This window comes from Schistocerca nitens, chromosome 4 (genome assembly GCF_023898315.1).
Source record: "Schistocerca nitens isolate TAMUIC-IGC-003100 chromosome 4, iqSchNite1.1, whole genome shotgun sequence".
NCBI classification, from domain to species: domain Eukaryota; kingdom Metazoa; phylum Arthropoda; class Insecta; order Orthoptera; family Acrididae; genus Schistocerca; species Schistocerca nitens.
Window position 1 is genome coordinate 86,208,869 of NC_064617.1, and position 23,565 is coordinate 86,232,433.

General features: G+C 45.0%; 1 protein-coding gene across 1 annotated transcript in view; it reads right to left on the reverse strand.

Annotated features, from left to right (window-relative positions):
* Positions 1-11,006, reverse strand: part of LOC126251689 (protein scarlet-like) — a 327,742-nt gene extending 316,736 nt beyond the window's left edge. Inside the window, exon 1 of the transcript XR_007545773.1 lies at positions 10,943-11,006. The gene's annotated coding sequence lies outside the window, so the exon portion shown is untranslated. The remainder of the gene's footprint in view (positions 1-10,942) is intronic.
* Between the last annotated feature and the right edge of the window lie 12,559 nt (positions 11,007-23,565).

The window sequence follows — 23,565 nt, forward strand, 5'->3', positions numbered from 1 at the left end:
CACATCCCACACCAATTGAGAATACCAGTCACAGATGGTCGAGAGACTGCCATACCACCACTGCCAACCACTGAGACCGATAAACTCTGGCACAGTTCAAGCAGCATGGAATGACTTCCCCGTTTCTCTTGCCTAAACTCAGTTCGAGTCTACACGAGCGAGGTGAGAGCAGCTGTATTTGCCAGCAGTGACTAAATTTCGCACCCTGTATACCACCAAATCATCTATATACTCAATAATTTATTCTCCCTACTGTACTAAAAACACACAATAAGTGAGATTGCGTCATTTGCTGTGCTTCCTGGTGTTGCAATTTTAATGGCTAGCAGTATAAATCATTTATATCGTTAACTCCTACTTACGTTGTCCTCCTAAAGTAAGTGCTACAGTGTGTCAGAAAGATGCGAATAGGAGGTAAACGACTAATTGGAGTAACGCATTCCTCTCCCAGTAGCAGACTGTAAGAATCTCAGACACAGCTGACGCACAAGATTCGGTGTGAACACAGCAGACAAGATATCGCAGTCTTATCACAGGCGCTCTAGGAAAGCACGCGATGTCAACAAACGCAGACCTGTATGCAAATCGTTGCAGTACAGCTGCAGCTACGTCAGAGCATCGACAGCAGTGCGGTGGTGGCAGTTGTAAAGTAATGGAGCATTTGAGTAAGCTCTAGCGACCGGTGACGACAGCATCTTGCTTCTACTGACGCCAGAGCACGATACGGTTTGGCCATACGTCCAACATTAAACAATATGAACAGACACAAGTTCGTGTAATGATTATGACGATCATTAATTATTGATGCTCACTGCTGAATAAAGCCGATTCTAAAAGTTTTCTTGCACTGTAGTCATCCGAGATGCTCCTGCATTTTTTTTTTGACGTCATCTATCCAGTTCCCAATAGGTCGTCCTCTGGGTCTTTTCTTCTCTGTCGCATTCCAGAAAATTACTTCATTGACGCTTCTACACTGTTGCGCAAAAATAAAATAACTTTGACATGTGGTATCTTGCCAACTAACACAGCTCGATCATACACTACTGGCCATTAAAATTGCAGATGATAAACGGGTATTCATTGGACAAATATATTATACTACAACTGACATGTGACTACATTTTCACGCAATTTGGGGGCATAGATCCTGAGAAATCAGTACCCAGAACAATCACCTCTGGCCGTAATAACGGCCTTCATACGCCTGGGCATTGGGTCAAACAGAGCTTGGTTGGCGTGTACAGTTACAGCTGCCCATGCAGCTTCAACACGATACCACAGTTCATCAAGAGTAGTGACTGGCGTATTGCGATGAGCCATTTGCTCGGCCACCATTGACCAGATGTTTTCGATTGGTGAGAGATCTGGAGAATGTGCTGGCCAGGGCAGCAGTCGAGCGTTTTCTGTGTCGAGAAAGGCCCGTACAGGACCTGCAACATGCGGTCTTGCATTATCCCTGCTGTAATGTAGGGTTTCGCAGGGATCGAATGAAGGGTAGAGCCACGGGTCGTAACACATCTGCAATGTAGCGTCCATTGTTCAAAGTGCCGTCAATGCTAACAAGATGTGACCGAGACGTGTAACCAATGTCACCCCATACCACCACGCCGGGTGGTCCACAAAAATGGCGATGACGAATACTCGCTTATAATGTGCGTTCACCGCGATGTCGCCAAACACGGATGCGACCTTCATGATGCTGTAAACAGAACCTGGATTCGTCCGAAAAAATGGCGTTTTGCCATTCGTGCACCCAGATTCGTCGCTGAGTACACCATCGCCGGCGCTCCTCTCTGTGATGCAGCGTCAAGGGAAACCGCAGCCATGGTCTCCGAGCTGATAGTCCATGTGGTTCCAAACGTCGTCGAACTGTTCGTGCAGATGGTTGTTGTCTTGAAAACGTTCCCATCTGTGGCTGCACGATCCGTTACAGCCATGCGGATAAGACGCCTGTCACCTCGCCTGCTAGTCATACGAGGCCGTTGGTATCCAGCAAGGCGTTCCGTATTATCCTTCTGAACCCAACGATTCCATATTCTGCTAACAGTCGTTGGATCTCGACCAACGCGAGCAACAATGTCGCGATACGATAAATCGCAATGGCGATAGGCTACAATCCGACCTTTATCGAAGTCGTAAACGTGATGGTACGCATTTCTCCTCCTTACACGAGGCATCATAACACCGTTTGACCAGGCAACGCCGGTCAACTGCTGTTTGTATATGAGAAATCTGTTGGGAACTTTCCTCGTGTCAGCACGTTGTAGGTTGCGCCACCGACGCCAACCTTGTGTGAATGCTCTGAAAAGCTAATCATTTACATATCACAGGATCCCCTTCCTGTCGGTTAAATTTCGCTTATGTAGCACGTCATATTCGTGGAGTAGCAATTTTAATGGCCAGTAGTGTAGAAAGAACTGCTACAGTACAGATGGTATTTGAGAGGAATACGCAAAGTGACGAACAGAAATCACACTTTTATTCGTCGGCCGATGTGGCCGAGTGGTTCTAGACGCTTTAGTCCGGAACCACGCGGCTCCTACGGTCGCAGGTCGAATCCTGCCTCGGGCATGCATGTGTGTGATGTCGTTAGGTTAGTTAGGTTTAAGTAGTTCTATGTCTAGGGGACTGATGACCTCAGATCTTAAGTCCCATAGTGCTTAGAACCATTTGAACATTTTTAATCAAAGACAATAACTAAACTGAAGTCACCTTGATTTATGATGATCCGCTGGATATTACAAAACGAGGGATATGATTCTTAACATAGTGTGTGATCAGGCGGACGTCAGTACATCTTTGCAACACGCTCCCACGCTCGACACAAGATTGGTAAGTTCTTGCGGTAAGGCGTTTCGTTCTTCCACGAGCGGGGCTGACTGCTGCTGCTGTATCCCACACGTGATCGATGCGATTTAAGACTGGAAAACGGACAGGGCACACCATTCCTCGAACATCCTCGCGTTTCAACAGCTCCTCCACCAGCGCACGTCGATGTAGTGGCGCACTGTCATCCATAGAATATAAAGTCAGGGACGGATGCACCTCCGAAAGACGCGGATTGGCAATGAGCATGGCTTCACAATAATGCTGACCGGTTGAGTACACCGAGTTCAAAGATTTAGAGATCAGTTCACCCACGCAGTACCATGCCGCCCCATATCATAACACATGTGAGCCGTGGAGATCTGGCGACAGTGTTACACTGCTGCCCATTAAAACTGCTACACCACGAAGATCACGTGCTACAGACGCTAAATTTAACCAACAGGAAGAAGATGCCTTGATATGCAAATGACTGAATGATTCAGAGCATTCATAAGAGGTTGGCGCCAGTGGCGACACCTACAACGTGTTGACATGAGGAAAGTTTCAAAACAATTTCTCATACACAAACAGCAGTTGACCGGCGTTGCCTGGTGAAACGTTGTTGTGATGCCTCGTGTAAGGAGGAGAAATGCGTACCATCACGTTTCCGGCTTTGATAAAGATCCTATTGTAGCCAATCGCGATTGCGATTTATCGTATCGCGACATTGCTGCTCGCGTTGGTCGAATCCAATGACTGTTAGCAGAATACGGAATCGGTGGGTTCAGGAGGGTAACATGGAACGCCTTGCTGGATCCCAACGGCCTCGTATCACTAGCAGTCGAGATGACAGGCATCTTATCCGCATGGCTGTAACGGATCGTGCAGCCACGTCTCGATCCCTGAGTCAACAGATGAAGAAGTTTGCAAGACAACAACCATCTGAACGAACAGTTCGACGACGTTTACAGCAGCATGGACTATCAGCTCGAAGACCATGGCTGCGATTACCCTTGACGCTGCATTACAGACAGGAGCGCCTGCGATGGTGTACTCAACGACGAACCTGGGTGCACGAATGCCAAAAAGTCATTTTTCGGATGAATCCAGGTTCTGTTTAGAGCATCATGACCGTTGCATCCGTGTTTGGCGACATCGCGGTGAACGCACATCGGAAACGTGTATCAGTCATCGCCATACCGGCATATCACCCGGCGTGATGGTATGGGGTGCCTTTGGTAACACGTCTCGGTCACCTCTTGTTCGCAATGACGGCACTTTGAACAGCAGACATTACATTTCAGATGTGTTACTACCCGTGGCTGTACCCTTCATTCGATCGCTGCGAAACCCTACATTTCAGCAGGATGATGCACGACCGCATGTTGCAGGTCCTGTAAGACCCTTTCTCGACATAGAAAATGTCGAAAGCTGCCGTGGATAGCACATCGGGCGTTTTGGCGACACAGGCAAGTGTTACGGTGCGCAAAGGCATACCGTTGCACGGGCGTAATGACCTTCAAATCTTTGGACACGGCACACTCACCGGAAAAAGTCAGTGTGACACTGTACCCGTTCTCCTTGTCCGTCTTTTCAGGTATGCATTCAGTCCTCACTTCATTCTGAAGGATGACAATGCACGACCACATCGAACAGCGTAGGTGGAGGGACTCTTGGAACGAGAGTATATTCAGCGATTTGACTGGCTCACCCCTTCCCGCGACTTAAATCCAGTAGAGCAGACGAGGGATGTGTTGAGGGGATGGCTCATATGACTCTAAGCACCGTGGGACTTAACATCTGAGGTCATCAGTCCCCTAGACGTAGAACTACTTAAACCTAACTAACCTAAGGACATCACACACATCCATGCCCGAGGCAGGATTCGAACCTGTGATCGTAGCAACAGCGTGGTCCAGACTGAAGCGCCTAAAACCGCTCGGCCACAGCGGCCGGCTGAGGCGATGTATCGCATCAACGATTGTCCAGTCGTTGTCAACCGCCCTGGTCGAGGAATGCCATACCTCGCCACAATACCTCATCGCCAATCTTGTGATCACCACGGGAGCTCGTTCGTAGCAGAGCATGCTTTGAAGTCCTTGGTGTTAGCACACTCTATGAAGAACCATGTTCCGCTATTCGTAATGTCCAGTGGACAATCATTAATCGCGATGAATTCAGTGTAAATATTGCCTTTGAATAAAAGTATCATTTAAGGTAGCCTCACTGCATATTTCTCACAGCTGTCTTCTTTACTGTATTGTAGCAGTTTTCTCTACTAACGGTCCAAGTTTCATCGAGTTATAATATTTGCTAGTGACACAAAGCTTCCGTCATGCAGTTTTGTTCTTCAGTGTACCATTCATTTTTCTTAACTACTCTTCCTACTCACTTCACTAGCATTCGTTGTACCTGAATTCCGTTGCTTTCATAATTGCACTGAATAAGTGGAAACTCATACGCGTAGTTGCGAGAGAGAATCTTGCCAGAAACAATCCCCAGATGGCAAAGTGTTTTACATTGTGTAACGTGCAGCAGTGACGGTTTTTCGGCATAGCAGAACACGCCGACAGCTTGCTTGCAGGCGCAGTTCCTCACCGGTTGCGTCAATGCATTGTAATTCTATGGCTGCATGTTTCACTCCCATACGACGCTCGGGGTGCAGATTTTAAAGGCGTCGTTACTGTGTGGAATATAATCGCTCTACATTGGCTTCGAACTTCGTGTGAGATATGGAATACAAATAAAAAATGAAGAAATCGGCTATGAAGTATGAACGCGAGTTTTGGTGAAGAGCTATATTACTAAACACCTAAAAGGCACCGAGAAGGACTGTCCAATTGTGTCCTACAAAAGGTAATCCGCGAATGGAGGAAAAGAAGAGAAGAAGAAGGAATTATAAAAATCACAGTTGTGAGAAAAGTGGATAATCTGAGTTTTGATTGTCTGGCTTTTGCAAATATGAGTTTTGATTGTCTGGCTTTTGAAGATAATTTTGCCGTCTTTGCTGAATCTATAGCAGATGCAACAACGCAGATAAATCTGCTGCAAGAGACAATTTCAAAAGCAAACTTACATACATTTTTTTAAAAAAGTAAATGCCAGATGTGAAGGAGGCACCGAAATTTATGGAAACTGATTATGGCAGAATAAAAATGGCTAAAAAATTTAAATATCTAGGTGAAATAATACGATAACATGCCTTAGATGAAGAAGTTAACCTAACAAGGGCAAGTAAAATGGAGCTGGCTTTCTGTCTAAAAAATATATATATATATATAAAAAAATCTGTGTAATAAGAAACTTATGCGCTTAAATGCGAAACTTCGGCACTACAATACTGACAATAAACCAGAATACTTTTATGCATCAGAATGCTTTTCGTTAAATACAGCCAAACAATCAGGTGAAATAGAAAAGAAGGAAAGGAAAATAGTTAGGAAAATATTGAGATTAAAATATGAGAATGTGAAATGGAAATTGAGAAGTGTTAAAGATGTTTATGAAAAAATAGAGCGAATATCAGCAATGAAGAGGAAGACAAGGGTTGCATTCTATGGAAACCTAAAAAGGCTAGACGAAAACAGAATAACAAACAGGATTTTTTACTTCTTTGACAGAACCCCCAAAGCATCAATGACATGAATAAACGAAGTTCAAGCAGACCTGAGGGAATTGGAAATAATGGAGGAAGTAATAGGAGACAGAGAAAGATTCCGAGCAAAAGTAAAAGGTTTCAAGGGCTTCTAGAAGGAAACAAAAAAAGGGGCAGGTGCAATATGGACAAAAGAAAGAAGAGAAAGACATAGGGAAAGAATGAAAAATTAGTGGAAAGAAAGAAATGAGGAAAGAAAGAATAGATAAGTTATTTCATGTGGTTCCTAGTAGGTCAAACCTATTTTAAAAAACGGCTAAAAAGGTCACTCAATTTATAGTTGCCTATTAGACAGTCTCTCAGGGTTACAAAAATTTTATTATTACTGTTTCACATAATTACTGTACGAATGTTGTTATAATCTATTCATGAAGAGGCAGAGTCTATGTTAAATGTGTAACAAAATAAGACACGTACTAAAATTAGAAACTGTGTATATGTTTTGAGGCAGAGTACCTCACGGCGCGCTAATTACCCAGACTATATACATCTAGTGTTTCCGAATGATAGTACTTAGCAACAAACTGTACATACAATTTGGAACCTTTCCGAAGCTTGTTCTTGCTGACAGCCCTCACAAAATAATAGGAAAAAGTGTCTGCCCTACTACATTACAACTGTTCATGCAGTGAAACTTCAACTTGAAACATGACTCTTTAATTTATTATTTCTTTATTAGCAACTCCATTAGCAACGTATTTTTCAGGCAGTAGCCATATACATCAGTGACCGAACATGAAAAATTATATTGCTGTACCACAGATCGTTCAGGAGATGTGACGACGTAAGGATTAAGATGCGTGGAACCGATTAAATGTTTGGCGCAGTTTTATTGGTGGGAGTTCCATTCTTTACAGAATCGGGGATGGGTAGGGAGAGAGTTGTTACAGGTGTAAGCAAAAAACAGAGTGCTTTCAGGAATGAAACTGGCAAGTAATCGAAACTCTTAACTTAAAAAAAGAGAAGAAACTATTTCCAGTCTTGATACTGCACTGGCACAAAGAGAACGATTCTGCTTACAACGATACGGAAGTACGCTTCACGAGAGAAATTTCCGACTTTTGTTGCAATAGGTCTTTGAGATACATGAATGACAACAGACGAAAATTTGTGCTGGACAGGGCTTCAAATCCGGATTTTCCGCTTTATCTGACCAGCCGTCTTAAGCGCTTCGGTTATCGGAGTACGTCTCCCGTCCGATCCAAAACTCCACATGACACGCTTGTCCGGAAGAATAGACAATATACCTATACACTACTGGCCATTAAAATAGCTACACCAAGAAGAAATGCAGATAATAAATGGGTATTCATTGGACAAATATATTATGCTAGAACTGACATGTGATAACATTTTCACGCAATTTTGGTGCATAGATCCTGAGAAATAAGTACCCAGAACAACCACCTGTGGCCGTAATAACGGCCTTGATACGCCTGGGCATGGAGTCAAACAGAGCTTGAATGGCGTGTACAGGTACAGCTGCCCATGCAGCTTCAACACGATACCACAGTTGCTCGGCCACCATTGACCAGACGTTTTCAGATGGTGAGAGATCTGGAGAATGTGCTGGCCAGGGCAGCAGTCGAACTTTTTCTGTATCCAGAAAGGCCCGTACATAACCTGCTGAAATGAAGGGTTTCGCAGGGATCGAATGAAGGGTAGAGCCACGGGTCGTAACACATCTGAAATGTAACGTCCACTGTTCAAAGTGCCGTCAGTGCGAACAAGAGGTGACCGAGAGGTGTAACCAATGGCACACCATAGCATCACACCGGGTGATACGCCAGTATGGTGATGACGAATACACGCTTCCAATGTGCGTTCACCACGATGTCGCCAAACACGGATGCGACCATCACGATACTGTAAACGGAACCTGGATTCATCCGAAAAAATGTTTTGCCATTCGTGCACTCAGGTTCGTCGTTGAGTACACCATCGCAGGCGCTCCTGTCTGTGATGCAGCGTCAAGGGTAATCGCAGCCATGGTCTTCGAGCTGATAGTCCATGCTGCTGTAAACGTCGTCGAACTGTTCGTTCAGATGGTTGTTGTCTTGCAAACTTCCTCATCTGTTGACTCAGGGATCGAGACGTGGCTGGACGATCCGTTACAGCCATGCGGATAAGATACCTGTCATCTCGACTGCTAGTGATACGAGGCCGTGGGGATCCAGCACGGTGTTCCGTATTACCGTCCTGAACCCACCGATTCCATATTGTGCTAACAGTCATTGGATCTCGACCAACGCGAGCAGCAATGTTGAGATACGATAAACCGCAATCGCGATAGGCTACAATCCGAGCTTTATGAAAGTCGGAAACGTAATGGTACGCATTTCTCCTCCTTACACGAGGCATCGCAACAACGTTTCACCAGGTAACGCCGGTCAACTGCTGTATGTGTATGAGAAATCTGTGGAACCTTTCCTCATGTCAACACGTTGTAGGTGTCGCCACTGGCGCCAAACTTGTGTGAATGCTCTGAAAAGCTAATCATTCGCATATCACAGCATCTTCTTCTACGAAATTGCAAAGTATGTTTAATACGGAATATTTTTCAGCTCTTGTCTGTGGACTATCCCACCTCGACAAGCTTGTGACGCGTCCGGCTGCACCTAAGATGCCAGACAAGCAGAGGCGTCGATCACTACATGAGCCGTCAATAGCAAACCGGACGCTGTTCCTGAGTCTTCGGGTAGAACTGGCAGATGGAATCTGAGTAAAGTAAATCACAGAGGAAAGACCTTCCATTAAGAAGAAAAAATGAATAATAGTGAGAGTGACTCCTGAACGTAGACGGAAGCGGCTGGCAGAAACAGCATTCGTGTCATTTACACGCTCGTATATCCGTAGTCTTCACACCTGTGTTCAGAATCATGTGAATGTGCATTACGATTTTATATCGTGTACATTGTAACACTGTCAAAATTTTCTTGATTTGCTGGAATTGTAGCTCTTAAACCAACTGTGTGACTGACGTACTTCTCAAATTTAAGGACAGATGATTTCCAAATTAAGCATTTCTCTGATCGAAGTTACTTGGAAATGAAGCTACAGTGTTGGACTAAGCACTGACCTAAAGAAAATATTAGTTAATACTATCGATATATATATATATATATATATATATATATATATATATATATATATATATATATATATATATATATATATATATATACGAGGGCTGTCCAGAAAGTAAGTTACTATTGAGCGCCAAATGAAAATCACAGTGAAAATCAGAAATGTTTCATTTGTAACAGTTAGCTACACCCTTCAGCTACTTCTCTACGTAGTCGCCGTTCTGACTCAGACATTCGTCGTAGCGTTGTACCAACTTTCCAGTACCCTCATCATAGAAGGCAGCCGTCAGTGCTTTCCGCCAATTCCCTACGCTGGCCTAAAGCTCGTTGTCTGTGCCAAAATGTTGTCTTCATAGCTAGCGGTTCGTTTGAGCAGAGATGAAACTCAGTGGGAGACAATTACGGGTTGTATTGTGTGTAACCAAACATTTCCAATTGAAACGATGCAGGAATATCTTCATTGCCCCTGCAGAATGCGGCTGAGAATTGTCGTGAAGAAGAAACCGCACGACAGTTATGTAATGTTGGTTGCATAGCTTCAGGGGAAAATTCTCACCAGGCCCTCGTACTTGGCGGGAGACACTATTTTCTATAACATCTTTACGCGCTCACTAAGAACTCAGAAATGAAAAGAGCGACATAATTCTACCTAGAGTCATACTAGAGACACTGCCCAACACATATTTGCAAAGCTTTATCGGATTTTCATAGTCGTTTCCATTTCGCGACCGAATGTAACTTACTTTCTGGACAGCCCTCATATATATATATATATATATATATATATATATATATATATATATAGAGAGAGAGAGAGAGAGAGAGAGAGAGAGAGAGAGAGAGAGAGAGAATAACCAAACCCTACATCCGTGCTTGCCTACTTGCCTACCCACCAATAACAACGGCACCTATAATTTAATGTAATTTTCAAAGACAGTCAAAATGGTTCAAATGGCTGTAAGCGCTATGGGACTTAACACCTGAGGTCATCAGTCCCCTAGACTTAGAACTACTTAAACCTAACTAACCTAAGGACATCACACACATCCATGCCCGATGCAGGAAGAACCTGCGACCGTAGCAGCAGCAAGGTTCCGGAATGAAGCGCCTAGAACCGCTCGGAAAGCATAGTCAAACTACGATGCAACTCGCCCTTTTTCACACAGGTAAATCTCTTGCCAACTGAGCTGACGAACGCGTAGATGTCAGTTAAGAAATATACGTGACAAACACGGATGCCGGTAGCTGAGCAGTGTATTGGAGGCCACTACCAAAAAGTTGTGTGAGCAAGTTTTAGTAAATAGTACAACTGCAGTAGGCTTTGTACAGTTAAAATGTGGGACCAGCGGCGGAAGGCGCGAAGCGAGTGCTGACTGAGTGGCTCGGCACTTACGTGTGGTTGCGTAGCAGCGGCAGCCCGCAAACGCAGCCGGCGACCTGCGAGGCGGTCGGAGTCCAGGGGCAGAGTGGAGGAGGCGGAGGCGGCCCGGAGGTGGTGACACGTGCTGCCGGCGGGCGGCAGATGCACCCCCACACCGGGGGCGTTACGCAACCCGGAGGGGGCGAGGGGGCGCCCGTAACGCGAGAAGCGAACCCTGTCCCCTGCACCGCCTCTACCGTCTCCAGTAGGCCCCACGCACGGCGTGCACAGCACGCACGCCCGCTGCCGGTCGCTCACCCGGCACTCCAGTCTCCTGTGTCTCACGTCAATTAAAAGTCTGCCTTATAATAGAACATCTCAGTCTATATACAGGGTGTCCCATTTATCTTGACCACCCTAAATAATCTGGACAAACAGAAGCAACTTACAAAATGTTTTAAGCAAATTTTCTTTGCCGTCAGGGGGACATCAATCAGCATGATTGCCTTCTTTGTAGCTTTGTTTTTTACAAAGATATGAACAGCGGTAGGACTTTTTTAAATGGCACCCTCTATTTTTATTCAGTAATTCCTCTCCTAAAGACCTATTCAAAAATGTATAGTACACAATCTCGACACTGTGGATCTTGGAATACTGAATTCCGTAACGATTTCCAAAATTGAATGTCTCAAGCGTCTAGCTCCAACCCTGTTAATTCCCCATCGTGCGGCCATAATCACGTCGGATATCTTTTCACGTAAACTTGGTAGGACTGACAACTCCACCAGCGCACTGGCCTTTTACACCTCGTGTACTACCGCCATCTGTAAATGAGTATATCGCTATGGCATGAGTTTTGTCACCGCGGTGTATTTTAATTTTTCGGCTGGAGTCTCATCACCGGTATGGGTGCTTAGTGGGTCTATGGAATATAACCTCTTGTCTTATCCACACCCTAATGTAATTTTTTTGGAGATCACAACAACATCCGTAGTAGATAACATTTTCTGAGTGTCGTAAGCGTTGGCTATCTGTAAACGGTGAAAGAACGTTCATTCAAAGAAGTGAAATAGGTCACTTATTGTAAACCATCTAATGTTCAATTATTGCGTCAATTGTTGCAACACACAACTAAATTTTGAGTTTCTTGTGGTTGTAATATTTTTAATAAATATTAAGCTGTCGTCCTGTCATTTACGAGGGTTATTCGGAAAGTAAGGAACGATCGGTCGCGCAGATGGAAAATACAGAGAATAACTGATGAAGTTTTGCACAGGTACGTTGGGCACTGTGTCTAGTACGCACTTCCATCGCATCATTTTGATTTCAGTTCTCAGCTCACAGTAAGGACGTAAAGATGGCTAGAAATTAGCGTCTCCTGGCAAGTACGACGTCCTGGAGAAGGATTTCGCCTCAAGCTATGCAATCCACATAACACAACTGTCATGCGGTTCATTCTACACGCCAGTTCTCGGCCGCACTCTGCAGGGGGAACGAAGATGCTCCTGCAGCGTTTTCGATGGGAAGTGTTTGATCACTCACAACAAGGCCCTTAATTGGCTGCCCCTGAGGTTCATCTCTGCTCAAATGAACCGCTGGCTATGAAGACAATATTTTGACACAGACAACGAGCTGCAGTCCAGAGTAGAAAATTGTCGAAAAGCACTGGCGGCTGCCTTCTATAACGAGGGAATTGAAAAGTTGGTACAACGCTACGACAGATGTCTAAGTCTGAGCGGCGACTGTATAGAGAAGTAGCTGGAAGGTGTAGCTAACCGTTGCAAGCAAAACAGTTTTGATTTTCACTGTGGTTTCCATTTCGCGACCTATCATTCCTTACTTTCCGAATAGCCCTCGTATTACCGCAGTTCTCTCTGATCCTACCGTCCTATGGTGCAGTGTAATTTGTCTTGTGACCGGTGTTATTCGGCTTGCAATGGCTTAGTCTTTTGTGCTATTCTCTTCACTTCGTAGTAGCGTTCACACACCACATCCTCAATTATTTCCTGTATACATTACTATTTCTATCTTACCCGGCAGTTTTTACCCTCTATAGCTCTAATACCGAACCGCGCGTAGTGACCGCGAGGTTCGAGGCGCTATGTCACGGATTGCGCGGCCCCTCGCGCCGCAGATTCGAGTCCTCCCTCGGGCATAGGTGTGTGTGTGTGTGTGTGTGTTCTTAACATAAGTTAGTTTAAGTAGTGTGTACGTCTAGGGACCGATGACCTCAGCAGTTTGGTCCCTTAGGAATTCACACACATTTAACATTTTTCTAATACCGAGTGTTTATAATTAAAGTGCAGATACTCGCAGACGACTAGTGTAGAATTATCGTATGGGAGCGGAACTTAGCAGATATGCTAGTGCATTAACGCGGGACCGATTTACGTTGGAGAATATTGGTTATAAATTTGGCTACCAGATGCAAAGAATCTGGCGCTGTACGCTGTCTGTATGACGATAAGGCATCCACGCTGTCATTGGACAAGCCATATCGTGAGGGAACTGTATGTCTATCGAGAAGAGAGACCGTGCCCTGTTAGTGAAACTATTTTACGTGAATGGCAGCAATGGCAGTGGTGCACTGACAGAACATTGCCGACTGAAAGGTCTGGAGAGAGGCTCGGCGTCATTAAGAGGTTTGAAGAAGATGATACTGAAAATTCGAAAACACGGGTGAGTATGGTGTGGCACCTGGAAGAGGAAGGCGTTCAATCCCAATTTGGGGGGAACCATACAAAATCGTGACAGAGAAAATTAAGAGCCCACTGGTTCTGGGAACGCTGCGACAGGAGGATGGTGAGATGACTAAGGGCTGGAGACGCACAGCGGAGTTCCTGCTAAGCAAACTCCTGCCCGACGACATCGCAGACACAGACACACCACAACATGCAGCACTGAGACGCGAAGTAGACACAGTATACACCACACCAACCGTCACCTGTCCATTTGCGCAAGAAGAAGTGGCGACAGCGATCTCAGAACTCAAAAACAAAAAGGAGCCTGGACCGGATGGTGTCCACTCTGAGGTACTGAAACAAATTGCACCGCAGATCACCTCGTTTCTCACAACGTTGTTAAACCATGCATTTAGGCTGGGCCGTGTGCCTGCAGTGTGGAAGACCTCGAAGGCGGTTATCATCAAAAAGGCTCCAGACAAAGACCCATCAGACCCCAAGTCACACAGACCAATTTGCCTTATCAATACACTCGGTAAAGTACGAGAAAAACTACTCTGCAAAAGACTACAAGCACACCGAACACTACGGGGACTGACACCACACCAATACGGCCTCAGGGAAGGGAAATCTATAGACGACGCAATTAACAGAGCACTCCAAATAGTACACTAAACTCCCTCCAAATACACACTTGCAATTATGATAGACATCTCAGGTGTCTTCGACAACCTCTGGCGGCCGGCCTTGTTCAAGAGGCTCAGACACCTGCAGGTACCGGAGTCTCTGTATAATAGTTTCATGGACTACTGCAGAGACAGAACGGTCGTTTGGCAAATGGACAACCAGAAAGTGATTAAACGAATTACAAAAGGCTATCCACAAGGGTCGATCTGCGGCCCCATCTTCTGGGACATAGTTATAGAACCGCTCCTACAGTTACTAGAGAAGCACATCTTGACAGAAGAAGTTGTCGCTGATGGTGATGATCTACTCGTCGTAGTTTCAGCAAACAACCGTGCCCAGCTAGAAGAAAGAGCCAATGGAACACTTAGGACAATAACCCAGTGGTGCACAGATAATAAATTAAAGATAGCAGGAAACAAAACAACTTATACATTGCTAAAGGGTATCCTGCGCAGGAACCCAATAGTCAAAATCGGGGACACGAACATAAAAAGACTAGCAGTCGCATGCTATCTAGGAGTATACATTGATGAACGATTGAACTTCCACGAACACATGCGAATATGCACAAACAAAGCAGAAAAGATACTACACAAACTGGCTAGGCTAAATTCGGAACAATTCAGACTACCCCTGTCAGTGACACGAACATACCATTGCGCTCTCTTCGAGTCAGTACTACGCTTTGCTGTCAGTACGTGGGCCCACAGATTAAATCTCCCAACCAACAGAACCATTGTACGTCGAGGCCAAAGAAGTGTTCTACTTCGACTAACAGGGGCATTCAACAGTACATCAAATGACGCACTATGTGTCGTCATGGGAATCTTCCCCATAGATATCACCATCAGGTACCGCGCAGCAATTTACTGGCTTAGGATGGGGAGAATAGACCAGGTTCGGCAGATCACTGGTGTACCGATTGAGACAACACGCCAACTCAGAGCATGGCGAGTGGATACTTGGCAGAGCGAGTGGGCCAACAGCGATAAGGGCCGCCGTGTATACAACTTCTTCCCTGACATCCGGGAAAGACTAAAACTAAAACATATCGATCCCAGCCGCGGTATGGCACATTTCATCACAGGACATGGCCCTTATCCCACGCACCTGTACCGCGTGAGTCTGCAGCAGACTAATAGATGCACATGCGGGGAAGAAGGTTCCCTGTACTGTTTTCTTCAGCGGACAACGCACGAACATAAGACACACAGTACACATAAATCGCCTGAACACACAGAACGAACTACATGCCATAATACGCGACCCGGAAAGGTGGACTGAACTCAACAAACTAACGGACGAAATCTCGAAGATCCAACAAATAGAATACTTGCGCAACAGACCCTACCGAAGGCAAGTCGGTCCAAACAGACGTCACGGTGCCCAGGGGGACACAGATATGATTAGCACCACGAGTGATGAAGAAGAAACAGATACGGACGAGGGCACCAACACAGATATTGAAGCGTCCAGCGCGGATGATCCATAGTGTCAGCCAAGTCAAATTCAAAGGAGTGGAACAACCGACAAGAGGTGCACAAGTCACACACAATCCTAAAAACAGATTGCACCTTATATGTAAATAGTTAACAGCATCTCCATGTCTAATAAGAGCTTAAAGCTAGGTACCTCTTCAAGGGACCTACGCCTTACGTTAAGAGGCAGCGCACCGTCTGGATGAAAGGATCTTAATTGTGGTCCCTCTCTTTTGAGCCCAACCCTACGGATACCTATGGTAGATCGGGGAAAACCACCGTTCAGGCTGTGTTGCTGGCGGGGCCGGAAGGTGCTAACTGCCACACCACGTATCATTGTAAGTCTCATTGGCTCAGCGTGAACTGTTTGTACAACCAACCACACAGCCTATACCTCAACCTCCACTACACTAACAACTTCTGATCTGAAGCTTAAAGTTAGGCATCTCTTCAAGAGACCTACGCCCCCCTGGTAAGAGGCGGCGCACGTCCTGGATGGAAGGATCTTAATTGTGGTTCCTCTCTTTGGAGCCCAACCCGACGGATACCTATGGCAGATCGGGGAAAACCACCGTTCAGGTCGTGTTGTCGGCGGGGCCGGGAGGTGCTTGCGCCTGATGTACTCTACCAGGAGTCTTGTAGGCTCAACACAAACCGTTAGCGTCATTACCTTATTACTTTTACCACAAGTACCCTTTCATTAGCAACTTTTAGCCAAGCACAAAATCTGTTACCTCTCTATTGTATATCGTAAATAGTTTAGCAGGCTGGACATGGAGGTCTTAGTCTTAGTTTCTAGCTTTAACGTACCCTAATCTATTCTAGTTAAGTTAGTTTTTAGGATGGTAGATGTTAAAGGCATGGTGAGCGACGGCCAGCGTCTTGAGGGTCATTCCAAGACCCGGGTCGCCGCCCACAACCAGGTGACGGGCAATATTATACCTATTCAATTCTCTTCCTTCCTTCTTTCTAAATATTTAATTTCGTTTTGTTTACTAATATCTTACTTGATTTTGTATTAGTTATAAGTTTTTCTAATGCTGCACAAAAAAAAAGATATCAAATGGATCTAAACAAATAGAGCCCGCCTCCACGTGGCGGGACACGGGCAACGGTGTGAGTGGGGACGGGAGCCGGTGTGGTGTTACTTTCAGTCACTCCGGACCCCGGACCCAGTCACAGCGGCTAAGTGGCAACACACGACCCACCATAAGAAATTAGACTGTGGGTCATAAAATATAAGCAGCTAGTGAAAAAAAAAATCCCGGTGGAAGTCACTGACGAGGTTGCTGTTGCTGTAACTGACCATGCAGCACTGATCTCGGGTAGTGTTAATGCTAGTAAAGTGTCACGAGAACTGCCCATCCTATGGTCAACCGTATGGAAAATTTTGCCATCTGTATTACTCTGGTACACGTGTATGAGCCAGACGGTGCAGCAAATGAACCCTCAGCATCTGCAGCAACGTTCTAAATTTGATCTTCGGCTTTTGGCACGAATCGAACTTATAGACGTAGGCTGGCACATTTGACACTACAGGGTGCAGGGAACACACAGAAATACCGAATTTGGGCTATTGTTAAACCGCGTGTTGTGCTCGAAGAGCCACTGCACTCCCCGAATTTGACTGTGTGGAGTGGATTCATAACCACCTTTATTCTCGGTCCGTTCTCCTTTGAAGAAGGCCCGTCATATGTACAGCGACGTCTGCACGTTCTTGAGGTCTATTGTACAGCATGTGATTCTTGCTTTGGAAGAGCGCAGCTGTGTGGAAACCACTAATTTCGTGCAAGATGGAACAACATGTGGCTTGCCCATTGAAAGATATGTCTAATGCAGCTTTCCACGATCGTGTGACCCATGAGTTTTCTAGATGCATAACCTGCAAGGTCACGTGATCTGAATCCAAGCTCCTTTTGGCTCTGTAGATATTTAAAACAAAGCGTTTACCAGGGGTACATTTTGTGTTCCTACCTGACCTGAAGGCTTGTATACAGGAACTCGTCGCTCAGATTCCACGGATATGTTGCGAGGAACTGTTCGTCACTTCGTTTTACGGATAACGCATCTCGTCGACGTCTCCGGTGCTTAATACTGAAGAAACTGGGAAAGTGCCGGTCAGTAGTAAAATCAGCATTAAGCCTTCTTCAGACGTTTCACATTCCCTGGCCATGTCTCGTTCCTAATCGATCACAAGCAGAAATATAAAAGTTGAAGAAATATAAAAGTTGAAGAAATATTTCTATACATCTATCTTGCATTCACAGCACCAGATTTGCACCTCGGGACTAAAACTGGAAATAATTTTTTTCCACCGTAAATCTGTTCCGCATTAATGCATTACCATATCTACCAAGTTTCACTGCTATGCGATAACAGAATATTGTTATTGCTCAAAAGAAGAGATTAATGTTTTTAAGCTGGTAACAGTAAACTCGTTGTTATTGAGAGTGTGTGTGTAGTTTCGCGCAGGCGAAACGCGTCACCACGCGATATATATTAACTTTAAACCACTGGAAGCTCATCGAATCCGATTCACGACTGCTACACGCTAGTACAGATTAACGGGTTTTACAAATAATTACAACGTTGCGTCGGTGACTGCACTTGTGCGTGATTTATACTCATACTACTAAAATATGAATAAATGTGAACGCTAAAACATTACATGCAACAAAAAGTAAAAGGAGGACACGCAGTAAAAGAATTGTTCGAACAGTACGGAAATCGGTAAATATGACGCTCATGTATAGACAAACAAATGATTATAATTTCAGAAGAATTGGATAATTTATTCAAGAGAAAGATTTGCGTGATTTATACTCATACTACTAAAATATGAATAAATGTGAACGCTAAAACATTACATGCAACAAAAAGTAAAAGGAGGACACGCAGTAAAAGAATTGTTCGAACAGTACGGAAATCGGTAAATATGACGCTCATGTATAGACAAACAAATGATTATAATTTCAGAAGAATTGGATAATTTATTCAAGAGAAAGAGCTTCACGAACTGAGCGAGTCAGTAACGCGCTGGTTCACCTCTCGCCCTTATTCAAGCTGTTATTCATCTTGGCGCTAATTGACAGAGCTATTGGATGTCATCCTGAGGGATATCGTGCCACTCTCAGCCCAACTGGCGCTTTAGAACGTAGAAATTCCGAACTGGTTGGGAGGGGGGCTCACCTCAAATAATTCTCCAATCGTTCTCAATTGGTGAGAGATCCGACAATGTTGGTGACCAAAGGAGATTTGAAAAACAGGAAGACCCATGTTGGCTTGCCAAGAAAGGGCAACAAAACGGCATAAAATATCGTCGACGTACGGCTGTGCTGTAACGGTGTCGCGGATGACAACCCTAGGGGTCCTGATATAAAATAAAACGGCACTCTGGATCATCACTTTTGGTTGTAGGGTCGTTTGGTTTGCGTCAACAGACTGGTACCCCACTACTGCAGAGATATCTACAGACAAATCTTCGCTGGTCGTCTGGCCTCAGTTCAATGCGGGACTCAAGTCAATCAGATTCCAGGCTCAGTGTGCCCAAGACCACTGCAAACGAGCATGTTGGTGTACAGAAGTCAATAGTAATCGGCGGGAGGGGCTCCGTGAGATTTTATTAAAGTTAGTCTCTGATGTCTGAACACACGTTCCATCATTCTGTCTCTCTCCTTGTTATTGTTTCCCCTATACACTGAAGCACCAAAGGAATTGGTACAGGCATGCGTATTCAAATACAGAGATACAGGGTGTTTCAAAAATGACCGGTATATTTGAAACGGCAATAAAAACTAAACGAGCAGCGGTAGAAATACACTGTTTGTTGCAATATGCTTGGGACAACAGTACATTTTCAGGCGGACAAACTTTCGAAATTACAGTAGTTACAATTTTCAACAACAGATGGCGCTGCAAGTGATGTGAAAGATATAGAAGACAACGCAGGCTGTGGGTGCGCAATTCTGTACGTCGTCTTTCTGCTGTAAGCGTGTGCTGTTCCCAACATGCAAGTGTGCTGTAGACAACATGGTTTATTCCTTAGAACAGAGGATTTTTCTGGTGTTGGAATTCCACCGCCTAGAACACAGTGTTGTTGCAACAAGACGAAGTTTTCAACGGAGGTTTAATGTAACCAAAGGACCGAAAAGCGATACAATAAAGGATCTGTTTGAAAAATTTCAACGGACGGGGAACGTGACGGATGAACGTGCTGGAAAGGTGGGGCGACCGCGTACGGCAACCACAGAGGGCAACGCGCAGCTAGTGCAACAGGTGATCCAACAGCGGCCTCGGGTTTCCGTTCGCCGTGTTGCAGCTGCGGTCCAAATGACGCCAACGTCCACGTATCGTCTCATGCGCCAGAGTTTACACCTCTATCCATACAAAATTCAAACGCGGCAACCCCTCAGCGCCGCTACCATTGCTGCACGAGAGACATTCGCTAACGATATAGTGCACAGGATTGATGACGGCGATATGCATGTGGGCAGCATTTGGTTTACTGACGAAGCTTATTTTTACCTGGACGGCTTCGTCAATAAACAGAACTGGCGCATATGGGGAACCGAAAAGCCCCATGTTGCAGTCCCATCGTCCCTGCATCCTCAAAAAGTACTGGTCTGGGCCGCCATTTCTTCCAAAGGAATCATTGGCCCATTTTTCAGATCCGAAACGATTACTGCATGACGCTATCTGGACATTCTTCGTGAATTTGTGGCGGTACAAACTGCCTTAGACGACACTGCGAACACCTCGTGGTTTATGCAAGATGGTGCCCGGCCACATCGCACGGCCGACGTCTTTAATTTCCTGAATGAATATTTCGATGATCGTGTGATTGCTTTGGTCTATCCGAAACATACAGGAGGCGGCGTGGATTGGCCTCCCTATTCGCCAGACATGAACCCCTGTGACTTCTTTCTGTGGGGACACTTGAAAGACCAGGTGTACCGCCAGAATCCAGAAACAATTGAACAGCTGAAGCAGTACATCTCATCTGCATGTGAAGCCATTCCGCCAGACACGTTGTCAAAGGTTTCGGGTAATTTCATTCAGACACTACGCCATATTATTGCTACGCATGGTGGATATGTGGAAAATATCGTACTATAGAGTCTCCCAGACCGCAGCACCATCTGTTGTTGAAAATTGTAACTACTGTAATTTCGAAAGTTTGTCTGCCTGAAAATGTACTGTTGTCCCAAGCACATTGCAACAAACGGTGTATTTCTATCGCTGCTCGTTTAGTTTTTATTGCCGTTTCAAATATACCGGTCATTTTTGAAACACCCTGTATGTAAACAGGCAGAATAGAGCGCTGCCGTTGGCAACGCGTACATAACAAACCGTGTCTGGCGCAGTTGTTAGATCGGTTACTGCTGCTACAATGGCAGGTTATCAAGAGTTTCCTGAGTTTGAACGTGGTGCTATAGTCGGCACACGAGCGATGGGTGACACCATCTCCTAGGTAGCGATGAAGTGGGATTCTCCCGTACGGCTAGTTCACGAGTGTATCGTGAATATCAGGAATCTAGTAAAACATCGAATTCCGAAATCGCTGCGTCCGGAAAAAGAATTCGACCAACAACGACTGAAGAGAATCGATCAACGTGACAGAGGTGCAACCCTTTCGCAGATCGTTACAGATGTAAATGCTGGGCCATTAACAAGTGTCAGCCTGCGAACCATTCAACGAAACATCGTCGATATGGGCTTTCAGAGCCGAAGACCCACTCTTGTACCCTTGAAGACTGCATGACACAAAACTTAACGCCTCGCCTGGGCCCATCAGCACCGACATTGGACTGTTGATGACTGAAAACATGTTCCCTGGTCGGATGAGTTTCGTTTCATATTGTATCGAGCGGTTGGACGTGTACAGGTACGGGGACAACCTCGAGAATCAGTGGACCCTGCATGTCAGTAGGGGACTGTTCAAGCTGGTGGTGGCTGTGTCATGGCGTAGGGCGCGTGCAGTTGGTGTGGTATGGGACCCCTGACGACTCTGACAGGTGACACGTACGTAAAAATCCTGTCTGATCACCTCCATCCACTCAAATACATTGTGCATTACGACGGACTTGGGCAATTCCAGCAGGACAGTGGGACACCCCACACGTCCAGAATTGCTACAGAGTGGCTCCAGGAACACTCTTCTGAGTTTAAACTCTTCCGTTGGCCACCAAGTTCCCCAGACATGAACATTATTCAGCATATCAGGGATGCCTTGCAACGTGCTGTTCAGAAGAGATCTGCATCTCCTCGTTCTCTCACGGATTTATGGACAGCGCTGCAGCATTCATGGTGTCAATTTCCTAGAGCACTACCTGAGACATTAGTCGATTTCATGTCACGTCATTTTGCGGCACTTCTGGGTGCTCGCGGTGGCCCTACACGGTATTAGGCAAGTGTACTAGTTTCTTTGCCTCTTCAGTTTGTTGCTTTCCTCGCCGATTCTGCAGAGAACCTCCTCATTGCTTACCTTATCAGTCCACATATTTTTCAACATTAATCTGTAGCACCAAAATCCGAAATGCTTCGATTATCTTCATTTCCTGTTTTCCCATAATGCTGCACTCCAAACGTACATTCTTAGATGTTTCTTCGTGAAGTTAAAGGACAAAGGCTGATACTAAAACATTTCTTTTGGCCAGGGAAGCCGTCTTTACTTTTGCTAGTCTGCTTTTTAGGTTCTCGTTGCTCGTCAGCAATGGCTTATTTTGCTTCGAAGATTGCAGAACGTTTTGCACTTCGTCGAATACGTGGTCCCCAATTTTAAGTTGAATTCGCAGTTAATCGCATTTTCGCTGCAACTCGTTACTTTCGTCTTCCTTCTGTTTACTCTCAATCGACATTCTGCTCTCATTACACTATTTATTCTGTTCAACAGCTTGCTTAATTATTACTCACATTCACCAAGGACATCAGCATCACTTACAAATATCACTATCGATATGACTTCAGGTAGAATTTTAATACCACTCCTGAACTTTTTTTTCTTTCCGTTATTGCATTTTTACATCGAACAATAAGGATGAAAACTGCATTCCAATCATAATTCTTTTTTGACAGACTGCATCGTTCTTGGACTTCCGTTCTCATTGTACCCTCTTGTTTCTTCTACATATTGTACCTACTCGTAGGGATTTATTTTCTGAGAATTGCGAACATCTTGAACTATTTTAAACTATTGAACGTTTTTTGTAAGTCGACAAATGCTATGAAAGTGGCTTGATTTTTGTTAAGCTTCCATTATCAAACGCAACTACTCTCTGGTGCATTTACATTTCTTTGTATCATCTAACAGAGCCTCAATTTTATTTTCCTTCTTCCGTGTATTATTCTTTTCAGCAGCTTGGAAGCATAAGCTGTTAAATTGCTTGTGCGGTATTTTTCGTCTTTATCTGCCATACTATCCTCCGGACTGTGTGAGTTGAAGTTTGATAATCCTTCTCGTGTTTCATAGATTCTACAAACCTACTCGAACAGTCTTTTGGTTGTTAATTTCTCAAATGATTTTCGAATTTCCGAAGGGATGTTATCTGCGCCCTCCGTCTTATTTGACCTCAAGTCTTCCTGAGATGTGTTGAATTCTGACACTAATTCTGGATCCCCTGTGTCTCCACAATCTACACAGTTTATTCTTCTGTCACGTCACGTTCTCCCCCTCGTAGATACATTCACTGTTCTCCTTCCTATTTAGCTGCTCTCCGTTCTACGTTTAACAGTGGAATTCCTCTTGCGCTCTTCGTATTCGTGCCTTTCCTTTTAATTTCACCGCCGGTTATTTAAGCTCCTTTAAACGCAA